The sequence below is a fragment of the Callospermophilus lateralis genome, chromosome 5 (genome assembly GCF_048772815.1).
Source record: "Callospermophilus lateralis isolate mCalLat2 chromosome 5, mCalLat2.hap1, whole genome shotgun sequence".
Lineage (NCBI taxonomy): Eukaryota > Metazoa > Chordata > Mammalia > Rodentia > Sciuridae > Callospermophilus > Callospermophilus lateralis.
In genome coordinates, this window is record NC_135309.1 from 71,435,581 (window position 1) to 71,462,119 (window position 26,539).

Here is a 26,539-nt window from a genome sequence, read left to right on the forward strand (position 1 = left end):
TCTTCACTACATATACATCAAGCACTTACTCTATGCTGGGCATTATCTAGCAGATGGAGACTGTAGGTCAATGAGAGTTAATTTATCAAAAGTATAAGGACCCATATCTAGTCCACTGCGTGTCTCTTTTGGTGATTTGCCTTCTTCTAGGGACACCTCTGGGCCCCTGCCCTTGTAGAGGTTACAGTCAGATGGTGGCAGGGCCAGGTTTACATCAAATAATCACACAAAGACTGGGCGCGGTGGTGCACACCTATAATCCCCAGCAACTATGGAGGCTGAGGCAGGAGGATTACAAATTCAAGGCCACTTAGACCTTATCTCAAAATAATAATAATAATAATAATAATAATAATAATAAATTCATTAAAAAATAAATGGTTGGGGATGTAGGTCAGTGGTAGAGTGTAGAACACCCATGGGTTTATTTGCCAATATCACCCTCCCCCCAAAATTTAAAAATTAAAAAAAAAAACCACAACTATCACAGGAGGAGAGAGGAGATGGCCTCTGTGGCGACAGGAGAGCTGCATCCAGGGCTTCACCTAGAAAGCAGGTCAAGAAAAGCTTCATGGAGGAGGGACTCTCCAGCTGGGAGCTGAGGGCAGCAGGGGAGGCTGCTGAATGACAGGGACCAGGGTCAGTTCTGGGGAGTGAGGGGCACCCCAGTCAGGAGGAGCCAGGACCCTCCAGGGGCGGCTGAGGTGGGTGTCAGAGTGCAGGGGAGCCTCCTGCACCAGGGGCAGGATTTGGGGAAACCCAGAAGTCCAGGAGGCAGATATATACACTGGGTCAAGTTTGTGCCAGAGAAGGGGACGGGTGTGCAGGGAACTGAGAGAGGGAGGGAGGACCTTGGAATCAGCAGTCGGCTCCTCTCTCTCCCTGCTTTGGATCCCAGCTCATCCTGTGGGCCTCACCATTACAGTAGAGCTCATCTGACCTCCTAGCACCCTCTCCATCACCACCTTCCAGAACTAAGCCACCACCTCCCCTCTCCTGAATTATTGCCATAACCTCCCAACTCTCCTCCCTGCTTTTGCCCAGGTCCCCAACATCCATTCTCAATGCCACAGTTAGAGTGGTACCTTTAAATCATAGATCATATCTAAAACCCTCTGGTAGATTAGTGTCTCATTCAGATAAAAGCTAAAAGTCCTTCCAAAGGCCGACAAGGCCGGAACGATATGCACTTCTCTCATTATTTCATAACTCCAATTCCTACTCTCTACCTTTTCTAATGCCCCTATTCTGGCTTCCTTGCTGTTCCTAAAACATCCCAGGCATAGACCCACCTCAGGACCTTTGCACTTGCTGTTCCCTTTCACTGGTATTTGCTTGCTGAAGTCTTTCATTCCTTGGATTTTATCCATTTCCTTCCCTATTATATCCCCAGTTTCTAGAGCAGTGCCTACCCATTGTAGATGCTCAGTCAATCATAAGAAGGGCCACTTCCCCACTTTGGGAGGCAGGGAGCAAGTCTCCAAAGGGAATGCTATCTCTGTGTTTAAGTTGTCTTTAATTTTTTTCTTTCATTGATTCCTAACAACAGCCTTCTATGGCTATTACTGGCTCCATGTCCTAGGTGAGTCATCCAAGACTCAGGGAGGCAGTGAGGTCGAGTCAGGAATCTCGAATCTCGAAGGACAATGCCCTGGCACCAGACTGCTGGGACTAAAATATCGGTGCCTCCATTTCCCAGCTGTGGGAGCTTGGACAAGCTTCTGTTCTCTGTGTGCTTCAGTGTCTTTGTCTGCAAGATGGGAACAACCATAGTACTCACCCACAATGGCTGCTGGAGGATTCCCTGGGATAATACAGGCACAGGCCTTTGCTTGGGCTGTGAGCAGGGCCCTCAACATCAGCGCGCTCTGCCACCTAAGTTGCAGGCCTCATGGTCATTTCCCTTCTCAGGTGTCCAACCCTTTTCTACCAGGAACTGCAGGTCAGCCCAGGGCCCTGCCTCCAAATGGCAGCCGCTGGGCTTGTCCAGTCCCATTTGTTTAGGTAGAATTTAATTTCTCCCTAAGCCAAGAGTCTTCTGCCCCCTCCTGCCCTCTCTCTTGCTCTCATCAGCAGGAAAATGAGCTCCGGGAGCTTTCCCCCTGGTCCAGAAATCCAAGGTGAAGAATTTCATTAACAATCAAGAGGACATAATCAACATTCTAATAATTCCAGATCCACACTCCCCGTTTGGCAGCCCCCCCAAAGTGCCCCAGTTCCCCCCACTCCACCCCATTCCCAGCTCTCCCAGACGCTCTCACCTTGACAAAGAAATCTCATTTCCTCTCCAGCCAAATTTGCTTTGCTATTAAATTCAGCACCTTACCTTCTGCCCTGACGATGAGGGGATGTACTCCCGGCTTCCCGGACTTCTGTTTCTGAAGGAGACAGGAGTGGGGACAAGGGCGTCACCAGGGACTTGCTTATCTTACACCTCCTGGAAGTTCCAGGGTGAGTTCCCTCTAGGGATTCAGGGACCCCCTACCCTGTGCCCAGAGAAGCAGAACTTCTTCCAGGGTGTGTGGGGAGGGGCCCTGGTATTTCTCTGGACTGCGGAATGTTCCAGAGTTGATAAAAGGCTTTTTTGAGTTCTAGATGCATTTCACACAGAGCGAGGGCCCCACCTCCAAGCCCCTACCCCAGCCCTTAGGAAGATCTAGTCTGTACTACCTTCTCACTGTGCGACCTTGGGCAGATTAACCTTTCTGAGCCCATGTCTGGTGACGGCCTTCTTGCTGGTAGGCACTCTGGAAATCTGGAGGAGGCACAGGACACAGGAGACAGAGTCAAACTGGCTTTTATACTGACCCATTCTGAAGATAACCCATTAACCCACTACTCCGTGATGGGGGGCTGGGGGTGTCGCTCAGTGGTAGAGCACACATCTAGCATGTGTAAGGCTCTGGGTTCCATCCCAGGACTGGGGGGGGGAATCCCTGAATAAATTAGCCCATTGGCGAGGAAAGCCCCTCATGATCCAATCACCCCATGAGGTCCCACCTGGCCCCACCTCCTGGTACCTCACAAGGAAGATGAAGCCTCATCATGAGGTTTGGTGGGTATAAGTCATATTCATACGATAGCAGTTTCCTTATCTATAAAAAGGGGATAATAGCAGTAATGTCTCTCTCAAGGTCTCAGGGGGATGAAATGAGGTAATGCTCAGGCGAGTGCCCGGCCTGGGGTCGACACAATCCCTGATAGCTACCACATTGCTATGAACCCACTAGTGGTGTCTTTGGCACTTGGGTACAACAGGGAACTGCCATCTTGCGGGTTCCCCCTTATTCCTTAGTTCATGCATTTGGAATACATTATTGAGTTCTTCTGGGCACAGTGAAGGGCTCCTGGGATAAATATGTTAATTAGGCATTTACAGTACGGTGTGGTCAGTGCTGAGGCAGGGGGAGTTCTAGAGAACACCTGAAGGGGGCACCTACCTGGTGGGCAGAGGCTTCTGGCCTCTAAGCAGAGCTAACTTCTGAGTTGAGACCTGAGAAACAAGGAGGGATTCTCCTGGAGATGTGTGATGGGGACTCGGAGAGTGGAAACCAGCAGTGCAACCACCCGGAGGAACCAGGCAGAGCCCACCGACCCAGCGCTAGGGACACTGGAGAAGAGGCTCCTTAGGTGGTGCGTGCTGGGGGCAGTCGCCACTGAGGTCCGAGTGGCAAACTGGGCCTTGTAAGCTACAGGGAGGAGTTGGCTTCCGCCGTGAGGGCAATGGGGAGCCATGGGAAGGCACTAAGGAGAGCAGTGACCTTAGTGTCCTTATGGAAACATCTGTCTGGCTGCAGTGTGAGGGCCCGATGGGGGAGGGGGAGGATGAACAGGGAGAGAAATGAGGAGAGTAAGGCGGCTGCTGGGCCAAGGGCCAAGGATGAGAACAGTAGACAGATGCACAGCAGAGGCCATTGAAGTGCCCTGTGACGACGCTGGAGTCTGGCTAGAGCACCCTACCCCTAGGAGGTGGCTGAGGGGAGAAAGGGGCCCTGCATATCTGGGCCCCAGGTGTGGCGGCTCCAGGTCCCTGTGTGGAAATGTGCCTTGGGGAGCTGGAGACAGGGCCAGGAGCAGGAGCCCAGGGGTCCATGCAGCTCTGGCCTGGCCAGCCGAGCACTCTCTACAGTGGGGGTCACGAGCATTCGAGTATTCTAGGTTCCAGGGAGACTTGGCAGGAAGTTTAATTCTCTAATCTCTGAATCCTCCTGAAATCGCTTTCCAGCCTTGAGGCACCCTCTGGCACATCTCCCTCGTACTTCCTGAGCACACCACACACCCCAGCACCCCACCCCCCACCCCCCCACACACACATGTTCCCGGCTCCATGATGAGCACTGGGTGACGGAGGCAGGGACCTTGAGAGAACCCAGGAGAGGAAGGGGAGGTGGGGGAGGGGAGAAGGATCCCCAGGGCTCCCTGGAGCGGATAAACTGGAGATACTTGCAGTTGCAGTCTGGTGGCTTAGACCTGGACTAACCCCTGAGGGGAGGAGGTGTGGCGTGCTGCATGACCTGGGCGTAAGTTCCCTACTGGAGCTTCAGCCAGGTGGGGATCCGCCAGACCCCTTCCTTTCTAGCTCTCCTAGGGCAGATAGCTGTGTCACCTCCTGCAGACCATTCCTGCCCTTCTTTCCACCAGGGGATCTGCAGCAGGACTTAGGGGGTATGTGTGTGGGCTTTGGGAAAGGGGAACTGAGGAATTTGGGCGAAAGAAAAAGAAAAAGCAAAGTCTTGTCTCCCTTTCTAATGGGAACAGGAGGAGTATGAAGAGATGAAGAGGAGGTAGCTAGTGGAGGAACAGAGGCCGCGGTGGGGAGAAGGTCAGTGTGAAGGTCCTATGGCAGGAGGACCTGAAGGTGTGTGGCAGGGGTAGGTGTGGGGGAGGAAGGAGCCACCGTCAGGAGCCTGCCTGCAGGCCCCTGGCCGAGTCCTTCTCCACATGGCAGCTGGATCATGCTCCTGCCCAAGTCCTTTTTTTTTAGTTGTAGTTGGACACAATACCTTTATTTTACTTATTTTATTTTCTGTGGTGCTGAGAATTGAACCCAGGGCCTTGTCTCTGCTAGGCAAGTGCTCTACCGCTGAGCCACAATCCCTGCCCCTTGCTCCAAGTCTTGCTAGAGCTCTTCCATGCTGCAGTGATTTAGATATGAGGTCCCCCAAAAGCTCAGGTGTGAGACAGTGCAACACAGAGGTGGATTATTAGAGATAACCGGATCAGTGAGTTAATCCCCCTGATAGAGATGAACTGGGCGTCACTGTAGCCAGGTGGGGAGTGGCTGGAGGAGGTGAGTCACTGGGGTCGTGCCTTTGGGGTATATATTTTGTCCCTGTGAGTGAAGTAGTCTCTCTCTGCTTCCTGGTGCCATGTTCTCAGGTGCTTTCCTCCACCACACACTTTTGCCATGAGGCTCATGGTATTTTGGGGAGCGGGGGGTGGGGGCCCTGCTGGGAATTGAACTCAGGGCCCCACACATGCTAGGCAAGTGCTTTACCACTGAGCCACGTGCCCAGCCCACTTTTGGCATCATGTTCTACCTCATCTCAGGCCCCAAGGAATGGAGTCAGCTGTCTATGGACTGAGATCTCTGAAACTATGAGCTCCCAAGTAAATGTTTTCTCCTTAACATTGTTCATGTCAGATCTTTGGGTCACAGCCTTGAAAAAGCTGACTAAAACACATGCCCTCAGAATAAGGTCCAAACTCTTCCAACAAGGTCTTGGTCCAGCCTCCAGCCTCTACACTCGACGCCCTCCCCCAACAAAGGCCATTTCCCAGTGCTCCCCGCTCTGCTTGGAACAGTCTCTGTGTCCAGCCCCACACATAGCCTCATTTATGTGACAAATTCCTCCATATCCTTTAGGCCTCAGAAACTAGGATGCTTTCTCAGACCACACCTCCAAGCTAGACAAAGCTTCTCTTCTAGGTTCCCTGGGCCAATACTGGCCTCCCCGCCCTCCACGGCAACCTGTGCTTCTCTCTGCTGTCCCTGATGGCTCTGTGTGGTAACTGTGAGGGCAGGAACTTGCCCTGCTAGACTCCCCAAGTCTTGGCAGCATGCCTAGCACTCTAGATATCAGTGGAAGGAAATCCCAGGAATCACCAAAATGGCAACCTTGTCTGCTAAAGTGAATTAGAGAAAATAGGCCAGTCTCCAGATGGTGGAAAGGACTTGCCCAAGGTCACACAGAGAGGAAAAGCACTCAGGATTCCTAACTCCCAGATGCTTGTCTTCCCACCTGAAAAGAAGAGGAGGAGGTAGTGAGTGGAGGAACACAGAGGTCGTGGTGGGGACAGGGTCCGTGTGGGTCCCACAGCAGCTGGGCCTATGAGGTGTGGAAGCAGAGGTAGGTAGGTGCACTATACGTGACTGGCTGGGGACATGCTCAGGCTAGTGCTCTTGGCTGCCCCATGGTGAGGCGACCAACTCTAGAGGAGTCATTGGAATAGGGATGGGGGGATGGGAGGAAGTACTGGGGAGCCAAGCAGGCCAGGCCCTTGGATTGGAGATTGATGTCATCTCAAACCCCTGTGGAAGCTGAGAGCATGTACCCAGGGGGCAAGGCAGACACTGGGGATGCAATCAGGGCTAATAGCCTCCCAGCCTGAGATGCAATTAGGGGCAGGTTCCCAGTGGGCCTCAGGCAGCGCTAAAGGCAGTTAGTTGCTGGAGTTGGGGTGGGGGCCACCTCTGCAGTCCTGGCTGCGGGTCTGAGGGGCCAGGATGAGGGCACAGGAAGAGTAAGGGGACCTTCAAATGGAAGGCTAACATGGGTGAGTAGTAGCACTTAGAGTTGAAGCGCAACTATGGCAGATCGGTAATGGGGGGCACTTTCCCCAGACCCCAGATATAATAGTGAAGAGCAAACAAGTCACCTTAGGGCCTTAGACTTTCCGAGGGGCAGTTTCCTTCCCTATAAGATGGGGAGAGTAATAATAGTCTCTATTTCAGAGGGTTGTCGTGAAGGTTAAGTGAGAAAGAAAATCTAATGCCCAGCCCAGAGCCGGGCCCTGCCCCAGTTCTCAGCGCATCGTCATCTTGATAGGGATGACTTAGGAAGGTGGTGGCCCAGGCTGGACTTGAACCTTGGAATCATGAAGGCCTGGGTTCCATCCCAGCTTCTCCGCTTTCCAGCTCCAGGACTTTAGCTCAAAGGTTACACCTCTAGTTTGTCATCTGTAGAAAGAACTCACAACAGGGCTGGGGATGTGGCTCAAGTGGTAGCGCGCTCGCCTGGCATGCGTGCAGCCCGGGTTTGATCCTCAGCTAATAAAAAATAAAAAAATTAAAATTCTTCTCTCTCTCTCCAAAAAAAAAAAAAAAAGAACTCACAACAGTACTTCCCCCAGCCAGGGGCAAGAGGGCCTCAGGCTCTGCCTAAGTGAGAGTGCCACCTCTCCCTGGGTCCTGATCACAGCCCAGGCCCTGACTCTCCAGAACCTTCCGCCCCAGAGACCACATGGCAGCCTGTTCTGAAACCTGGGTCTGACCTTGGAAGCCCCAGTCTGTCCACGATGAAGGTCTGGAGAGCTGGCTTTCTACAGAGCCTTGAGAAGGCCAACAGGTACAGATGACCATGCTTTACAGGATAGTTCTATGGAGAAACTGCCACCAGCACACTGTAGATCTGAGGAGCCTAGAACCTGGGAAGGCTTCTCTGCTTCAGACCATAGCCTCAGGCTGGGGTGGGGCAGGGCTGGTCATCTGAACTGGAATCAAGACCCCTTTACAAGACCACTTTATCTACATCCTCCACCCAACCGAGGAGAAGGATACAGGCATCCCCCAGTTTTACAAATGGAAAAACTGAGGCTAGAGGGGTGAAGGGCCTGATCCCTAACTCCTGAAAGCCCAGGAGTTACACCTGGGTTGCCCCCGGGGCTGGGCGCTGTAGGGAGCTCAGTAACAGCTTCTGTTACGCACATTCCTGCAAGATCTGCCTGGAAGATCCTGGAAGTCCAGAAAAACATGAAAATGGACTTGGCTGTATGAACAGCCCCGCCCTTTCAGATATTAGTGGCCCAAGGATTACACTGAGAGACTAACTTACTCTAGGACCACTGGGCAAAAGCCAGGCTCATGCAGAGACCAGTGTCCTGCCTACAAGGTCATTAATGGGCCAGAGGTGTTGGTGCTGCAGTGTCAGAGGACAGCCCTGCCCTGCCCTCACACCTGTGTCAGATTCTGTGGTCCTGCCCCACCTGCCTACCCCTCGCCCCAAAGCCCAGGTGTCCGGAGGTAAAGAGCTGGCACAGTCCCTGCCCTGCTGCCCGCTGCGGTGGCTGCTTTGGGATAAACAAACTTGGACTTTTGTAGGTCCTGAATGACTCAGCACAGCTGGGCCCAAGGCCGCCCCTCCTTAGTTGGTTGGCAGAGAAAGCGGAAATCTGCAGCACCCAGAAGATTCCCTCAAAGAAGGATTGACCTGGTTGCCCACCCCCAGCTCCAACACAGGCTTTGGAAAAGAGCCGCACTCCATCTGTGTAGCTGCAAGAGCATGGGCTGCCGTGGGCCTGGGTTCAAATCCCAGCCCTGGTGTTTACCAGCCGTGTGGGCTGAGTCCCAGTTTCCTTGTCTGTAAAATGGGGATAATGGGATATAACTCTGCAAAGATGAATAAAGAACATTTGTGAGGAGAGCACAGGCATTCTGCAAAAGCTTGCTTCCTTTCCTCTCTGGCAACTGAAATCCACCATTAGTGGCAGAGCCATCCCCAGACTCCTTTAAAATGCACGGAGCCGGGAAGAGAGGGACAGTTATTAAGTCCACCTGAGCTGGAGCACGTGCAGAGCCTGACTTTCGCAGCTGTGGGATGGAAATGATTCTGTTGCTCCTGTTATTGAGTTACTGACACCTGAGTAAAGCTGGGCTGGCAGGGCTGCGGAGAGCAGATCCTGCCCCACTCCCTTCTTGTAAAAAGGGAAAGGTGCAGAGGGGGAGCTCCTAGCTCAAGGTCACCCAGAGTCAGGGGCTGGAAGATCAGGCTCCCATCCAGTTTGCCTGTGATGTGACTCCCTGTGTCCAGGAAGACAGGTCCTGGGGGAGGGGCTGCCCCCCCCCCCCAGGCCCTGACAAGGGGCCCTAGATTCTGGAACGGTGCTTGGCAAGTGTAAGTACCCAATACGTATTCATGAGTGGATGAGGGAGTGAATGGGGTGGCAAAAAGAGGAAGGTGCCCTTCCAGGCCAGGAGGGTGTCTTCCCAGGGCTGAGTCCACTGCTCCTCCTCCAGATGGCACTGTGTGTGGGGGGTGGGGGATGGTATTCCCCAGGGAAAAGGATCTGAGCTGCAGCCAGAGGGATGGAGGTTAGACTGCAGGGAGCCAGAGGAGGAGTGGGGAAGGGAGGCTGGGTGGCTGCTTCCTGGGAGCTCTGGGAGGAAGGAGTAGAGCTGTGTCTGGGGGTGAGGGAGCTGGGTGAGAGTGCTGGGAGATCCCTGAGTCACACTTGCTCAGAGCCTGGGACACCTGGGGCCTCTATGGGCAAAGTCCACCTCTGCCTCTCAGAGACAAACCAAGCTCAGCTCTGGCTGCTCAGGATCCTGTTGCCATAGAGATGCAGAGATGCCTCCTCTAGAGCATCGAGGCCCTGGGTGTGGCCTCCTCTCAGCGTGGTTTGGAGCTAAGGGTGGAGGGGCGGGTGCAGTTGGACCTTGTCAAACACTACGCCCGCCCACTGACATATGCAACATGGCTGCCACTGACCTTAGAGTCCACAGGTTGGGCCTGAATCCCAGTTACTAACTGGTGGTCCTGATGAGGGACGTTGGATGCAACGTGAGCCTCAGTTCCCTCATCTGTAAAATGGGGTTGGTGGTGTGTTCCCTTGGGCAGTTGTGACAGTCACTTGAGCCTACTGCTGGCACACAGTGAAGCCCCAGCGAGGGGGGACCATTATTGCTGCAGCTGGTGCCCAGGTAGGGGCTCTGCAGGAGTCTGTCCCAAGGCAGCAGCTCCCTGCCCTCAGCCTCTGGTCCGGGACTCGCCAGTGAGGCTGGAGAGAGGCCCGGCTCCTTCTCCACAGACAGAGGGGATCAGGAGTCAGGAGTTATGTCATCCTTTGAACATGGGCCTGGAGGCTCTGCTGCAGGCGTATCTGAAAAATAAATAATAACAACGTGAATAATTCACAGAATCTGTGTGAATAATTCACCATGGCCTCCCAAGCACCAGCCAATGAGTCACCGCAGACCCAGGCTCCTGTCCTGGTTGCCCCTGGCTGCCCTGCTGGCCCTCAGGAGGGCAGCCTGGTTGCAGGGGCAGGAGGTGCAGGGTATGCAAGGACAAGCAGGACAAGCCTCTGGGGCTGCAGGTCCTAGGGGACAGTGGGGCGGTAGGGCCGATGGCCTGAGTGGGTTCTATAAGGACACACAGTCTGGAGATACCAAAAAGAGGACTGATCTAGGGTCCTCAACTGCAGTTGGCCATCTCAAATCGCTCCCCCTCTGTGGGCTACGTGGTAGAGGCTGACAAGAGGAGAGCCCCTTCGTAGCCTTGACATGAATCCTGAGGAGCCCACACAGGCCCTTCAGGTTTCTCCTGGGCGCCTGGACAAGATGGAGTTAAATGCCTCTGCTCAGAACTCAGTTCAACCCTTAATCACTTAGTGTGTGACTTGGCCACATAGCTCCAATGTTCTGGGTCTCCATTCGCTTGTCTGTAAAATGGGGACTAAGAAACACCTAGTCCACAACATTTTGATTGTTCTGTGGATGGAATGATGTCATGATCATAAATTGCCCAGTGCAATGCCTGACACACCGCACTTAAAAAACAGTGGCTGCTGGAGACATTCATTATCTTTCCAAAGATAGCATGGTGGGGACTCGGGATAGGAAGGGGGCTGCTCTGACATTGCTGATGTTCACATAAAACATGATCTGCAGGCCCGAGAGACTGGTATCAACTGCTGGCCAGCCCCGTGGAGGGCTGTCAGAGAATGGGGGGCCTCCAAGCTCTTCCCAGTAGATATCGGCTCAAAACAGCCAGTGTCCTGTTTATTTCCTCTTGAGCACTTGCCCTATTGATGATGTGGGTCATCTGCCTTCTCCACTAGGACAGGGACCTGTCTGTCTTATTCACATTGTAATCCCAGTCCCTAGAATCCCACCAGGCACATAGTAGGTATTTAATAAATCTTTGTCAATTTAATGCCTGGATTCATCAAGTGGCATGTTATCATGAAGGGTTGTTGGAACAGAACCCTCTTTGTGGCTGGCTCAGGAGGGGCTCTGAGGGCCATAGGTGGGTGTGCAGCTCAGTGGGAAGGTGGTTCTGGGGACAACCCCTGCCAGACTGGCTGCTGCTGATGCTGCAGGGCCAGGAATGTGCCACTCTCCCTTCCCAGGTGCACTTTCCTGAGACCAAACAGTATGAGGGAAGCTTAACGGTGGCACAGGCTCACTGTGCCTTCCCCAGTAATGATTTAATCACTTGTTTAGAATTTCCTGTGGCATTAATGATTATCCCCCAGAACACGGGGAATAATTGGCTGCGTTCTCGCGGTGAGCGAGTGCCCTGTTAGCAGGGAACAGCGCCTGTTCTCCTGTAATCTTCCTCTCTCACCTGCCCACCGCTCACTCACAGGGTGATGGAGATGGATGAGCTCATGTGTGCAGCGGAGCTGGGAGGCCCACTGGAGGATTCAGGGAGGCTGAGGACTGAGGAAGTATGTGGAAACGTGGCAAGGAAAGAGAAATAGCAGAGTCAGAGCGAGAGAGGATGAGGCTGGGGTCTGTGTTCTTAGGCCAAGGAATTCCCCATCTCAGTTCAGAGCTTTCAGTTCTCCCCAGCTATCTGGCTTCCCTTGCTGTTTTGCAAAGTCTGTGCAGGAAGGTGTCCCCGGCAGTGCATGCTCAGGTGGGTATCTATGGAGCAGTGATTCTCAGGGCTGGGTTCTGGGACCAGCAGCCACCGCAGTGTGGGCCTGTGTCCAGAGTGCAATGCATTCTCGTGCCCTCTCCAGACCTAGAGGATCAGAAACTCCAGTGGGTGGATCCTCTCACTCCCAAGCTTTCTAGGTGATTCTGGTGCACCCAGGTTTGAGAAGCCCTGATGTGAGGTATAAAGGGTGTAGAGAGGTACATACCTGGGGGTGTCTGAGCATTTGGACCTCTGTCCTAAGCCAGGAAGCTGCAGCAGAAAAGGCCCAGGCAGAAGTCAGGCCCCTCCAGAGGGGCCCAGAGCTGCTGCTGCTTATGGAGAGGGTCTGGGTAACACCCTCTTCCCCAGCCACTTGCCCCTGGGTGGCCACAAGACCTCTATCTGGGGAGTCTGCAGCGAGGAAGAGGGGGCTGCTGTCCCTGTCCAGGAACTCCTTAAAGTAGAGTGGGATCTGTTGAAAGTTGTTGGCCTCGCCATGTCCTGCCCACAGTAGGCTAGAAACTTGTTGACCTACTAGGGACCTGTCCCTGCCTGTCCTTACTGATGCTGGCTTTGAGGGAGGGAGTTTTCAGGGACTCAACCATTTAAAGAGGACTTTGCAGGGCTGGGGGGAAATGAAATATCCCCTGAGAATGCTACAGCACGATTTGAGGCTAGAGATATTTCAGGGAGGGAGGGGTGGGTTGAGAGAGACATTGGCGCTCTGAGGGTGACTCGGGTGTGTGAGGGTGCTGTGGGGGGGGCAGGGGAGTTAAGGATATGGAGAGAAAAGGAGCCTCCGGGAGGAGGAGGAGGAAGAGGAGGAGGAAAAAATTGGCCAAGTGGAAAGGGGAAGCTAAGGGAGAGTAGGCAGCCTGAGAGAAGGAACAGAGATAGAAGGGACGGATGGGGTGGGGCGTGTGTGTGGGGGGGGGCAGGGGGAGCAAAGAAGGAAGAAGTGGAGGTACAGAGGGAAGGGGAGGCAAGGAAGCCCAGGCAACAGATGAAGGGAAATATAATCCCCAAAGGGGAGTGGGGGCCGCTGGTGGGAGGGAGTCGCCCAGAGTTGGGTGTCCAGGGAGGACATGAAGGCCTTTCCCACCCTAGGCTAACCTGAGGGAAAGGGTGTGGACCTGGAATTCACAACAAATCTGAATCAGAAAAGAAAGTGAGCATCTTGTTGAGTTTTGTACTTAATAAGACAAATAAATGGAAGCTGTATGAAAAATTAGGAAGCAATGAAGACCTTGCAAAAAAAAAGTTTGGGGAGGAAAGAGGAGGCCCTAAAGAAAATACCAGAACAGTCAGTCGAGTGCGCATATATATATATATATATATATACCTGTAATTCCAGCGGCTCAGGAGGCTGAGGCAGGAGGATCACGAGTTCAAAGCCAGCCTCAGGCTGAGGCTGGGGCTGGGGCTCAGTGGTAGAGCGCTTGACTAGCATGCGTGATGCACTGGGCTCAATTCTCAGCACCACATATAAATAATATATATATATATATAAGTCAGCCTCAGCAAAAGTGAGGCGCTAAGCAACTCTGTGAGACCCTGTCTCTAAATCAAATACAAAATAGGGCTGGGGTTGTGGCTCAGTGGTCAAGTGCCCCTGAGTTCAATCCCTGGTACCAAAAAAAAAAAAAAAAAAAAAACGGAAGGAAGGAAGGAAATACCAGAACATATGCAAATTGCCCATCCTGGGCAGGCTCAAGTCACCCAGTCCCCCAACTGCCCAACAACGGGGCCCCAGTGGGAGCTGGGAGGAAGAATGGAGGCAGCCCCAATCCCACAGCAAGTAGGCTGGGACTTGGAGATCCAGCACCTCCCCCAGGCTTTCCCGCCTGTGGCACCTGGGAACCATCTGGGGAGACCAGGGCAGTCCCCAGCATGATGCGGACGTCCAGTGTCTAGGCTCAAACTCCCAGCATCTCTCCTTTCCTTCAATTACCTCGGGGGGCCTGCCATCCATTACTTTTGTGCAGCTCTTTCTGAACTCCTTTCTATTTTCAGTTTGTGAAGACCCCTTGGGAGTACCAAATTCCAGAAGGTGGACAGCAGCTGTGTAAAGTAGGACTTCCCTTTACAAATCCTAAACAAAGGCATTCCAGCTTTGGGGGCCTGCCTTGTGCGGGGCTGCTGCTTCCTTATCAGGAACTTGGGAGTTGAGGTCAGCACTGCCCCCTCTCTCCTGGGCAATGTTCCCAGCAGCCCCTTTACTCTCACATTCCAAATATCCTGAGCTTTGGGTCAGACAGACAGAGGCTCAAATAGGGGCTCTCTCAATGCATACCTGTGTGACCTTTGAGCAAGTCACATATCTGCCTGAAGTATTTCCATCCGAACAGTGGAGAATGATCACATTCCCTATTTCAGAGATTGTTGGGACATGATGAAATATTGTTAAGTCATTGCCATCAGTCCCTGCACACTGTGCACACCGTGGTGGCTGTGGAGTAAGACAAGGAGACCCTTGCCCTCAGGGAGCATGCATCCCAGGAGGATGCTGGGAAGTAGCCACTGTGATTCTGAAGAGTGATTTGAGTTCCAAAGGTCATAAAAAGATAAAAGAGGGCTGGGGCTGGGGCTGAGTGGTAGAGTGGCAGAGCGCTCGCCTAGTGTGCATGAGGCACTGGGTTCGATCCTCAGCACCACATAAAAATAAACAGATAAAATAAAGGCATTCTGTCCATCTACAACTACCAAAAAAAAAAAAAAAAGAAGAAGAAAATTTCCATTTAAAAAAAGAGGGGGTCTAGTGTAGCTCACTGGTAGAGTTTTTGTCTAGCACGCATGAAGCCCTGAGTTTCATCTCCACACTGAGAAAAAAAATGGAGGAGGAAAGATGGCTCATCACAGAAGGCCTCTCAATTGAGGTGACATTTGAGCTGAGAAGCCAGATAACTGTGGATCTGGGGGAAGAATTTCCGTTATGAGTTTCAGGATTTGTAGGAAGTTCGGGGCCACATATTTTGTATCCTGTATGGTTTCCTAGAATCTGGCCCCTCTCACCCCTCATCCCCACTCTCTGGGCTTAGAGTCCTCCAGTCTGCTAATGGGTCCCAGGCCTGGGAAAGTGCAGGAGCACGTGGGCTGAGAGCTCTGCCTCCTCCTTCCCTCACTCCCACGCTGTCTCCCTGGTTTTCTGGCTGCCCAGGGTGATGGATGCTTCCTTCCAGGACCGAGTCACGTGCTGCCTCTTACAAACTCTGGACGATATCTCTGCCAGGGCTGCACTGCCTGCTCCACCCCCACCCAGCCCCTGAGAAGGCAGATTTATAGAGGGTTTTCCCCAGGGACTGAGCATGTATCCGCTTGACTCTGGTTCAGAAGCTACAGAAGTGAACCTGTTCAGAGTCACTTTCTTCACACAGATGAGGAAACCGAGGCCTGGGAGAAGATACCCACCAGGCAGCAGCTGAGCAGGGGCTTGAGGCAATATCTCCCAATGGCTCACGCTCACTCTTCTGGCACTTGTGACAGCTTGCCTACATTTAGGGCTTTGCCAGGGTCTGTGCTTGAGCTCCAGAGCTGGATCTGTGCAGCCCCCTTAGAGGAGTCCCCAGCAAGCACTCTGTGCAATTAGCCTGCATTAGTACTGACTACTTAGAGGGCCGTCTTGAGGAGGTCTTGACGCTGCATCAGGGCTTGGTTAGGAAGGAGTGCTGTAGTTTAGTGGCTCTCAAATTTTAGTATGCATCAGAATCACCTGGAGGGCTTGTTAAAACACAGATGTCTGGCTTCCACCCCATTCAAGGGTCTGATGTGAGGTATGATCATTTGCATTTCTAACAAATTCCCAGGTGATGCTGATGCTGATGGTCTGAGGACCACACTTTGAGAACTGCTGCTATAATTGATTAGTGCTGTCTGCTATAGGAATAAGAACGGGGAATTTTGACAAGTAGGGCATATATTTGCCATTCCTCTTCTAGTAGGACTGCTGAAGATTTTTTGTCATAAATTTAAAATCCTTGTTTCATAGGCAGCCACAGTCATCTTTTCAAAATACAAGCCTAGTCGTATGATTTAAAAATCCTTTGAGGACCTCCCCAAAGAAAAAAATGCCATAATGTGGTCTACAAAGTTCTGCACAGTGTGGCCACTGCCCATTGCTCCAGCCTATCTCACATGGTCATATACTTCTCCCTTCATTCCATCTCATTGGTCTTAACTCTAACCACAGGGTATTTGCACATGTTGTTCCCCTGTCAGGAATTCTCCTACTGTCCGCTGGGCTCCCTGCCTAGTGAACTCCAACTTGTCTGGAAATCTCGGGTCAGAGATTTGTGTCTCCAGGGAAGCTATCCCCTACTCCCTGACCTGGTCAAACTCCCTCATCATGTGTTCTCACAGCCCACTGGGTTTCTTCTCTGATGCATTTAGCACAAAGTAATTCCATTATTTATAGTGATTATTTGATTAACACCTGCCTAACGCACCGTACACAAGCTCCAGGAAGGCAGGGACCATGTATCCTTTTTTTACTTTTTACTGATTCCCTGGAGCCCAGCACAGTGCCTGTTACATAAAAGGGTCTCATTAAATATTTGTAGAAAGAAAGAAAAAGAGAAAGATGTTCTGAATTTCCACTGGGCTCCTGTTTAAAGTTTTTCTGCAAGAGGAAAGGGGAACATGGCCAATCTGTAACCAACAAAATTCACAGAAATACATGGGCTACCAGACACAGTAGCATACACTTGTAATCCCAGCAATGCTAGAGGCTGAGACAAGAGCATGGCAAGTTCAAGGCCAGCCTCAGCAACTTAGTGAGGCCCTAAGCAACTCAGTGAGAACTTGTCTCAAAATAAAAATAAAAAGGGATATGGCTCAGTGGTAAAGAGCTTCTGAGTTCAATCAGTACCAGAGAGAGAGAGAGAGAGAGAGAGAGAGAGTACATCAGTAGCATGAGATCCCACTGCCTTGGACAATAGTAAGCTCTGAAGTGGCCAGAGAGAAGCGGGGAAAGAAACATGTCTACTGGGCCCCTCTACATCCCTCTGTGAGCTGGTTCTTTGCTTTTGCCTGTGCTACCTCATTGCACTCTCAGAATAGGTCAGCATTATGATCCCCACTTTCCAGATGGAAGGACCAAGGCTCTGAGAGACAAGTGAGTTGTGTGTGAAGTCTGGGCATGGATTTGTTTTTTTTCCTCCAAACCTGGAGGGGACTGAGGTCCCAAGAAGAAAGAGCACAGGTGGCCAACAGCTGAGAGGAGGATCTCTGGGTTCTGGTCAAGCAAACAGGCTATTTTCTCATCCATGTTACAGACCTCTCTGTGCAAGAAACCAGTTAATCAGCGGTGACAAAATAAAGTCCCTGCCCCCATGGAGTTTCCAGGATACTTACAGGAGACAAAACAAGGAAGCTAATAAACAAGAAATTATCAGGTAGTTGTAAAATCTGTGAAGAAAATAAATCAGGAAATAAATATATTGGGGCTAGTGTGTGATCGAGTTTTAAGTGAGGTGTTCAAAGTAAGGCTTTTGGAGGGTGACATGTGAATGGAGCCCTGAGTTATGAGAAGGTTTCAATAAGGGCTAATTTCTCCATTGGGAACAGTAACACTACTACATATACTGTATATACTACTGTATGTACCATACTTGTAGAGGCCCTGAGAAGTTTTAATTTCTTTGAAAATCAAAAGAAAACCATGAGCTTTCAGGTTGAAGAAAATATTTTCATACATAATGTGAATGTATCTGTGTTTATACCAATGCAGTCATAAAGTATGATTTGTGTATCTTTTTATGGAGGAAAGGACTCGCAAAGGCAAAAGGCGCCCGGAGCCCAGGAAAATCCTAGTGTGGCTGACTCTAACTATGGGACAAGCCACACAAGAGCATTTCAGGCCAAGGGAACAGCAAGAGCAAAGGTCCTAGGTGGGAATGAGCTGGGCATGTTGGAGAAGCAGAAAGAAGGGCTTCAAATGAAGTAGGTAGATTGGGAAGAGTGATGGGAAATGAAGTTCCTGGGTCAAGGCCATCAAAGGTCTGTGCACGGGGAGATGTGGACCAAGGAAAGGAGGAGAGATGGTAACCAAGGGAGTCTCCACTGACTGATCTTGGAGCCGGAGGTGGTAGGTTGCTTCTCAGTGTCTGAGTGGCTGGGGTCACACCTGAGCTTGGAGGATCAATATGTATCCTTTAAGAGAGGGCCTGAGTGGACACCTGGCCACAGCATCTTTTCAGCCAAAATAAGCCCCACAGTCCCTTGAGCAATTTTTTGGATCCCTGCCCACCCATCCAAGAAAAAAGTGGGTTTTGTCTCTTAGGCATCGTCAGGAACAGGTATTTCTGTGACAGGAGGATGTTTTTGAGTTGGGGGGCTGAGCCCCTTTCTCTTGGCCTCATTTCTGGGGCTCACACAGCTCCTCCCTGGGGCAGCCAGACTTGGGGGGCTGGGGCTTCGGCAAGTGAGATACAGCAAGGAGCTATTTAAAGCTGCCGGCAGCTCACCCCTTCTGTTCACGGCTCTGCTGGGTGGGAGCTGCCATCGTCACGCACCCACCGGCGCCTCAGGAACACAGCAGCCCAGCGCACCCACACAGAGAGGCAGGGGGAGGGTCCTCGTGCACCTCCATGGGCCGGCAGGGCTCCCCCTGGCTGGCAGGGCACCACTGATAAGCAGGAGTGGACCCTCAGACCCACCCCATGTTTCCATCACAGCCCAGCAAAGTGCCCTAAATTTAGGTCACCCCCCCCTCTGTTGGCTACAAGTGTAACCAATTAACAACTTTCCAAGGGTGTTGGTGGAGGCAGGGGCATCTTCAGGCCCATGTGGGACCAGAAGTGCTCCTTGTGCCTTGGAGGTCTCCCAGGCCTTGGGGAGAGGAGCTATGAGCACCCTGCCCTACCAAGGCTGCAGCTATGAATGAGTGGTCTTTCTGGAATGTTCCTATGGCCTCCATCTCTCATCCCTCCCAAGGTCCCAAGCAGGGAGTTGTCTGGGGGTGGCTGCTCAAGGTCTGCAAGGGTTAAAAACACAAGCTGAGGGCCCTTGGTGTGAATCCAGGCAGGTGACTTAACCTCCCAGAGTTTCCTTTTCTATAATATGGAGATAAAAATAATATCATCTCAGATACTTGTGAAGATTTTATTTGAATTAAAAATGTACAGAGCCTCCCCCACAGCCTAGTGCACGGTGAACTCTCCAGAACCACACCTAAGGGCCACAGCAGCACCTCCAGACCCCTCTGGATACAGACACAGGTTAGAGGGTCCTGGGAAGGGAAGGCAGCAGGTGGGTCTGGCCTCATGTGGACTGTTATGTGCCAGCGGGGACCTGGACACACACTGTTTCCAGGGTCCATGGGACTATTTCCAGTGAAGCCATCAGCCCGTAGTGGTGACTGTTGAAGCCTCGTCCTCACTCCCATCCTAACTAGCAGGACAGACCCAGGCTCAGGAGCACCCAGCAGCTCCTCGGGAGAGAACAGCTGAGTCAACCAGACGAGGGAGGGCAAGTGGGAATTTGGGGTCCTCTTTCACGGTCAGACAGACAGAAAGTTCTATGCAGGGTCAGACCACAGTGATAAGGGGACCTCTAAGGGGAATATCCTGAATTGGGAGGGCCACTAGAAACTGCAGAGGGAGAGGAGAGATTGTGAAGCCTGGGCACTGACAGGTGAGGGCTAGAAGCCGCAAAGGGAAGAGCAGGAGCAGAGAGGTGCCTGAGGGCCAAGCAGGGAGCCAGGTGAGGGCCAAGCAGGGGGAGGCCCCCAGGAGGCCCATTGGATGGCTTCTTACCTCCTTCATGTGTGTGTGTGTGTGTTTGGTTTTCCACGTGCCTTTCCTTCTTGACCATCTCCTTATGACCCACTCCTTCACCCACGTTCTCCCTTGAACCCTCACACAATGTCCCATCACTCTACTCAGGGGCCCTCTGCCCCGTTCAGGGTACCCTTCATCATGCCCAGTGCCCTCACCTCTCCCATGCCTCCTTTGCTGAACCCCTTCACCTCCCCCACCCAGTCCACATATTGCATCTGGTGGTGCTATGACCCCCACCCAAACCCTCATGAGATCACCCTGGGTCCTCTCCAGGGAGCCTCGGGTCCTCTGCCAAAGTCCAGGACTCCATCTCCAGCCCAGCTAACTGGCTTCTCCAGGTCCCCATCACCCCCTTCCGTCATCGTGTTCCGCAGCCAGCCGCCTGGGAGCTGAATCAGAGCCATAGAACTAACATTTTGCACACACGTCTCTCAAGATGACAGGCAAGATGGGCCTTCTGCCCTCAGCCCACACACACCCGTGCTCAGGAAGCACACAGAGCCAGGGCTGTACCCAACATGGGTGGGGAAGAGGGCTGGGGTGGGCCCCTTCCCTGCCTCAGATACCAACCCTGGCCTTTGCCCTTTGGTCTCTTTTGTTCAAGGCTTGGAAGTCCCCTTTTAGGGAGCAGAAAAAGTACAATGGGAGATGAAGCAAGACCAGAGACTGGTACAGCCAGGCAGCAAGAGCTGATACCAAGCAGAGAGAGGGATGGGACAGAAGCATGATGGAAGAGCGGGGGGGGGGGGGGGGGGGAGGCAGGGATAGAGATAAGGCAAGGAGAGGCAGAAAAAGGAAGAGAGAGAGAGAGAGAAGAAGCAGATGCAGCACTCACGAGAGGGGAAGAGAAGAACAGGGACCCTGAGCTCAGTGCAGCCAGAGTTCAGATGGGAGGAAGGTGTCAGGAGCCCAGCAAGCCCTGAATGCGGGCCTCAGAGAAGCCCAGGGGAAACAGAACCCCGGAATTCCCATGGATCCAGGCTGGGTCCAAAGTGGGAGAGCAGAGGCAGTTTCCGGGATCCCAGGACCCAGAGGTGAGCGAGTGTCGAGTGAGCACAAAGACAGTGAGGATCACACACACTGTGATCAGGAAGAACCTGGGACCCAGGACTCTTGCTAGGGAGGGTTAGCTGACCTCTATGGAGGCCCTTGCTGCTAGTCCAGCATCTTTGTATTCCTGCTCAGGATCATTCCCAGTGGTCACCATTGATTGAAGCCCTATTATGCACCAGGTACTTACAGCCATCGCCTCTTCCTTCCTTTCACACAAAAGGCTTGTAAGGCCAACACTGTTTTTGACCCCATTTTACAGATGAGGAAACTGAGACTCAGACACACAAGGAGCTTTGTCTAGATCTGTTTAACTCCACCATGTTATCTGTGAGCCTCTCTTTTTCTAGTTCTGTGAAGGTCGGTCTCTGCGCTAACATTTTGTGATTCCAGTTTTCTTATTTGCCAACACATACGTGTGGGTGGACCCCAGAAGACACTCACACAAGGGTCTCGGTATCCATTCTTCATCGGTCCCAAGGCTTCCCTACCCCACCCCCAGCTCCTCCTGCTTCCCCTCCACAGTATCTCAGATCACCTCCCTCTGGCTCAGCAGCTAAGCATGAGGATGATGTCATTCCTTTTATTTAAAGAAAAGAGCTGAGCTGGAGCTCCAGGATGGGGGTCCATGTGGGAGCAGGAGCCAACTGACTAGCCTCTTCTGTCCCCTTAACTGCAATCTGCTGAGCTGCTTCCTGAGCCCTGGCACATCCCCCAAGAAGCACCCCTGCTCAGCATTGGAACAGTGAGGGAGACACTCAAGAGTTAACAGGAAGCCAGGCACCAAGGTCTGTGGGGATGCTAGTGTGTTTGTAAGAGCTCTCTGCAGTCAAAGGACACACTGCTGTTAAAGCCACCCTGAGGGGGAAACTGAGACTCCTGGCCTGGGCCTTCAGTCGCCACCTAAGGTTATTATCTATGCATGGTTTCCCAGGAGGAGGGTGAAGGGAAGGAGGACTGACTGAACCCCGAGGTCTGTGCTCTTTCTCTTTCATCCTCTAACAGTCAGAGGCCGGTAACTTGTTCTCTCTGAAACAACTGAGAGGGGCACAAAGGAAAGAGCCCATGGCCCAGGGATGGGATCTTCTCCTGGGCTCCCAATTCCCTTTCATAGCCTGTCCTCCCATCCATGCCAGGACCTCTCAGCAAGATCTCTAATTCTTTCATACCTCAGCCCGCTTCCTTCTGAGAGGTTTCTTTTAGCATAACTAAGTACCCTACTAAACCTGCTAACATCGGTGAGAGATGGGCACGCTTTCATCCTCATTTTATAGGCAAGGCAAGTGAGGCTTGGGAAGGGTCAAGAGTCAGCCCAAATCACATAGCTTATAAGTGCTGTTAGTGTTGAGACTGATGACCGGCCTGAGGTGCTTGAGGAGTTGGGGTCTAGTGGAAGGACGTCAGGTCATTGGGAGAGTGTTCTTTAAGGGGATATTGGGACCCTGGCCCCTTCCTCCATCTCTTGTTGCTTCCTGGCTGCTGCGGGGTGAGCGGCTCTGTGGCACCACATAGTTGCCACTTTGCTGTTCTGCCTCATCACAAGCCCAAAGCCACGGGGCCAAGTACAGTGCACTGAAATCTCTGACACAGCAAGCCAAAATGAACCTTTCCTCCTCATAAGTGGATCATCTTGGGCATTTTGTCATAGCATTAGGGAGATGACTAACATAGTGTCAGAGCCAGGGTACCAACCCAGGTCTGTCATATTCCAAAACCACTGTTCTCGGTCCTTCACTCTTCTGCAAGACTCTCCTCCAGCTTCCCCAAGACCCTCACGGTTCCTGTGTGTGCCCCTGCAAAGGACTGAATGTTTATGTCTCCCCAAATTCTTATGTTGTATTAATCCTTAAGATGGTATTAGGAAATGATGCCTTTGGAAAGTCAATGGGACCTTAAGGCTCTTGAGAGGGATTTGTGTCTTAAAAAGTAGATCCCAGAGAGCTCTTTGTCCTTTCTGCCACATGAGGACACAGCGAGAAGGTGCTGTCTATAAGGAAGCTGGCCCTCAATGCACAGCAAATCTGCCAGTGCCTTGATCTTAGACTTCCCAATCTCCAGAATTGAGAGAAATAAAATTCCATTGCTTTTGATATTTGTTATGATGGCCCGAACAGAGCACGGCATCCTCCAACTCTATCAAGGCTGTTTTTTAGGTCACCAAGCCTCTCTTCTGTGGACCCTACCCCAGCAAGAGGCTCCGGATAAGGTGACTGGAACCACCATCTTTGGATCCCCTGTCAACTTTCAGGGTTCCTTGCCCCGGCAGCTTTCATCAGGTCCCTGCCAGGAGCAGGCAGAAATGCTTGTTCTATATTTTATTTAGCCACTAATTGCCTGTGTTTAAAAGGCATCGCAGTGCCACAGTCGTCCACTGCTTCATGCCCTGATGCGTGCTTCTGCATGAAGGGACAGTTGGGCGGGAGAGTGGGGAGGGCGAGGGGTCACAGTCTCCCCAATGACAGCTTTAAAAGCCTGACCCCAGCGCTGAGTGCTGGAGGATGTCAGGTTGTCACCCTGAGAAACGAGGCAGGGCATGCAGGGGCTGGGGCCTCTGCAGAAAGAAGGAGAGAGGTCAGGGCCAGGAAGGCATTGGAGGGGGCACTCTATGTCCCTACTCACCCCTAGGATGAAGGCGCAGCTGATGGAGCCTACCCAGAATGCTTTGGTTCAGCTCCACTCCTGCCTAGAAAACTGCAAAAACCAGCTGCCTGGAAAGGGACTTAGTACTGGCCCCAACAGGCACATCTCCTGAGATCAGCAAGAAGACAGATTTTGAGCCTTGACTTTGTTCAAGAGCAAGAGATGGCAGTTGAGGAAGACAGGGCAGAGGTGGGAAAGGTAGAGGTAAGTGCTGAAGCAGGTGGTGGGTGACCCCTAACTCTGGAGATGGCCCCAGAGGTCTTACTTTGGGACCTGTTTAGAAAGTGCTCACCCTGATAAGGGAAGACAAAACTTGTTTCCCACCATTTCCCAACATTTCCATCCTGAGCCATATGAAAGCTTTCTCTGACTCCAACCCTTACACCAGCAGCAAGCCTACAATTCAACCACAACCCTATTGAACCTCTCCTCAACTCCAACTCTAAATCCAACCTTCATCTCATTAGGATTTCAACCCTAATCCCATATGTAATATAAAAATCAAGCTGATATCTACCCCACAGTCTAATGCAAACATCAGTAATAATCCTAACCCCATTTCCAACCCCCCCCATCCCCCGCAAACCTCTCCACGATAGGGATTAAACCCAGGGCCTCATACATGCTAAGCTGGTGCTCTACCATTGAGCTACACCCCAAACCCCAGCCTCCAATATATTTCTTTTTTTTTTTTTTTTTAATATTTTTTTATTTTTTAGTTCTCGGTGGACACAACATCTTTGTACGTGGTGCTGAGGATCGAACCCAGGCCGCACGCATGCCAGGCAAGCACGCTACCACTTGAGCCACATCCCCAGCCCCTCCAATATATTTCTAATCTTGGTTTGTTGTTGTCGTTGTTTTTGTACTGGGGATTAAACCCAGTGCCTTCAGCATGCTAGGCAAGAACTCTACCCCGAAATCACTCCCAGCCCATGCTTCTAATCTGAACCAACCCCTAACCATATCCCTGACCCCAACCCCAGTCTTTTAAAATCCATTTCAGATGGAAATCCATCCCAATTTCCTTTCCATTCCTCATTTTTTTGGGGGGAGCCCAGTGAGGATTGAACCCAGGAGTGCTTAACCACTTAGCCACATCCCCAGCCCTTTTTTATATTTTATTTAGAGACAGGGTCTCATTGAGTTGCTTAGCACCTCACTTTTGCTGAGGCTGGCTTTGAACTTGTGATCCTCCTGCCTCAGCCTCCCGAGCCACTGGGATTACAGGCATGCGCCACTGTGACCAGCTTTCAGTCTGGACTTGACCAGACTTTCTCCAATCTCTATTTGACCCCCTAACTGTGACTGATGCCAGTCCCTCACCCTGGCACTATGCCTGGGACCTGGCTTGGTCCCAAGGCACCTGGACTGGCTGAAAGGAGATTTGAGGTCTTCCATCTTGAGCCAAGCTATGAAGCCATGGGCCTTCAGGGTGGGGCCTCCCATTGCTAGAAGTGCTCAGGGCCCCCCATTTGAGTGGATAGGTCTGAAGCCTTCCTGCTCTGTTCAGCTCCCAACCAGCAGGACTTGGGTAGGGGTGTGACAGGCTTCCTGCTGCCAAGACAGAGCTGAGCAGCCCTGCTTCTCCTGAGGAATGGCAAAAAATTAGCACTTGGCTGAGCCGGCCCACCCCTGCGCTCCTCACACCTCGGTGGGTAATTTCTACATGGTCAAAGGCTGAGCTTAATGGGCCGCTGCTTCCAGCCCGGTGGACAATCTGGGAAAGCAGCCCCCAGGGTCTCCCACAGACAGGGGGCTCTGCCTCTGCTAAAAGGATGACATTTGCATCCACCAGGAGAGGAGGGCAGGCTGAAAGCTCGGAATCCTACAGTTGGGAGAGAAGGAGGGAGCCAGAGTGCTCTGCGGAGCCCCAAGAAGCAGGACAACATCCTCTGGAGATGGGCAAAGAAGCCATTCCTGTTTGTGCTGGGCGTGCCAAGGAGCATCTCTGAGCTCGGCAAATGCCGAGTGATTAATCCGCCAGCGAGTGAAGCTTCCAGACAGCCCTCCAAGAACAGCTCTGTTCCTGGGCCCACCACCGTCCACCCTCGAGCCACCCGGTGATGAATGCCAAACGTTGCCACCACATGGGCTGCCCCCCATTGTGCTGTCATAACCCACCCCTCTTCCTGGGGTCAGTCTGTCTGTCTGCTCAGATGGGGAGCTAGCTGGCTGGCTGGGCTGGCGGCCAGCTCTGCATTTCCTGCCTGGCCCCGCACACTGCACTGTGGTTGCTCACCCAAAGCTAACTGAATGGTCTCAACTTTCTCCAGCTTTATCCTCAGCAACTCCCACTTCCTGGGAGGGTGGAATTGTGACTATCACTCTGTCTTGCAGGAAAGGCAAGATGGCCTAGTGGTTAACAATTCGAGAAGCAAACAGATACTCCAGAGCGCTAAACATACTTCCAGCCCCATCATTTCTAGCTCTGTGGCCTTGGGCAAGGTTTCCTCACTTCTCTGAATGAAGATAGTGGTTCCTGTCTCACAGAGTTGCTTTTAGAGTCTATACTGGGTATGGTGGTGCATACCTACAATCCCAGCAACTGAGGAGGCTGAGGCAGGATTTCAAATTCAAGGCCAGCTTAAATAACAGCTCAGTGGTAGGGAACTGGGGATTCGGCTTAGTGGTAGAGCTCTTGCCTAGCATGTGCAAGATCTCGGGTTTAATCACCAGCACCAAACAAACAAACAAAAAAAGAAGTAGTATTCAATAAGTGTGTGTGCATGCATGTGCATATGTGTTTAAAGTGCTGGTGCACTGACTGACACACAGTGGGTCCTCAGTAAGCACTATCTATGATAATGGTGGGGCTGCAGATACTGGTAGCCTGATTGAGAAAAGTCCTCAGGAGAAGAGATCAACTGGGGCTATTCTCTGAAGGGGCAGCCCCAAACCTGATGTATTCACAGTCCTGCCTGAGCACCCGTTGACTTTCCCTTCATTCCACCAGTCTCCCTCCCCTCGGCCAAGGAATCAAATCACTCACTCATTCATTCGTTCATTCATACCTTCATCTAACAGCTGCTTATAGATGGCTCACTCCAGGCCAGAGACTGTACTGTGGGCTGGGAGGTCAGTCAACAGGCTGAGGTTTCTAACTCCCATGAGACTAGACAGGGGACTGGTGTTCTGTCTGTGCTAGCAGGGGGAGGACCCCTGGTCTAAGGGCTGGATTCCTAGAGGAGGGCTTTCTACCCTAACTTC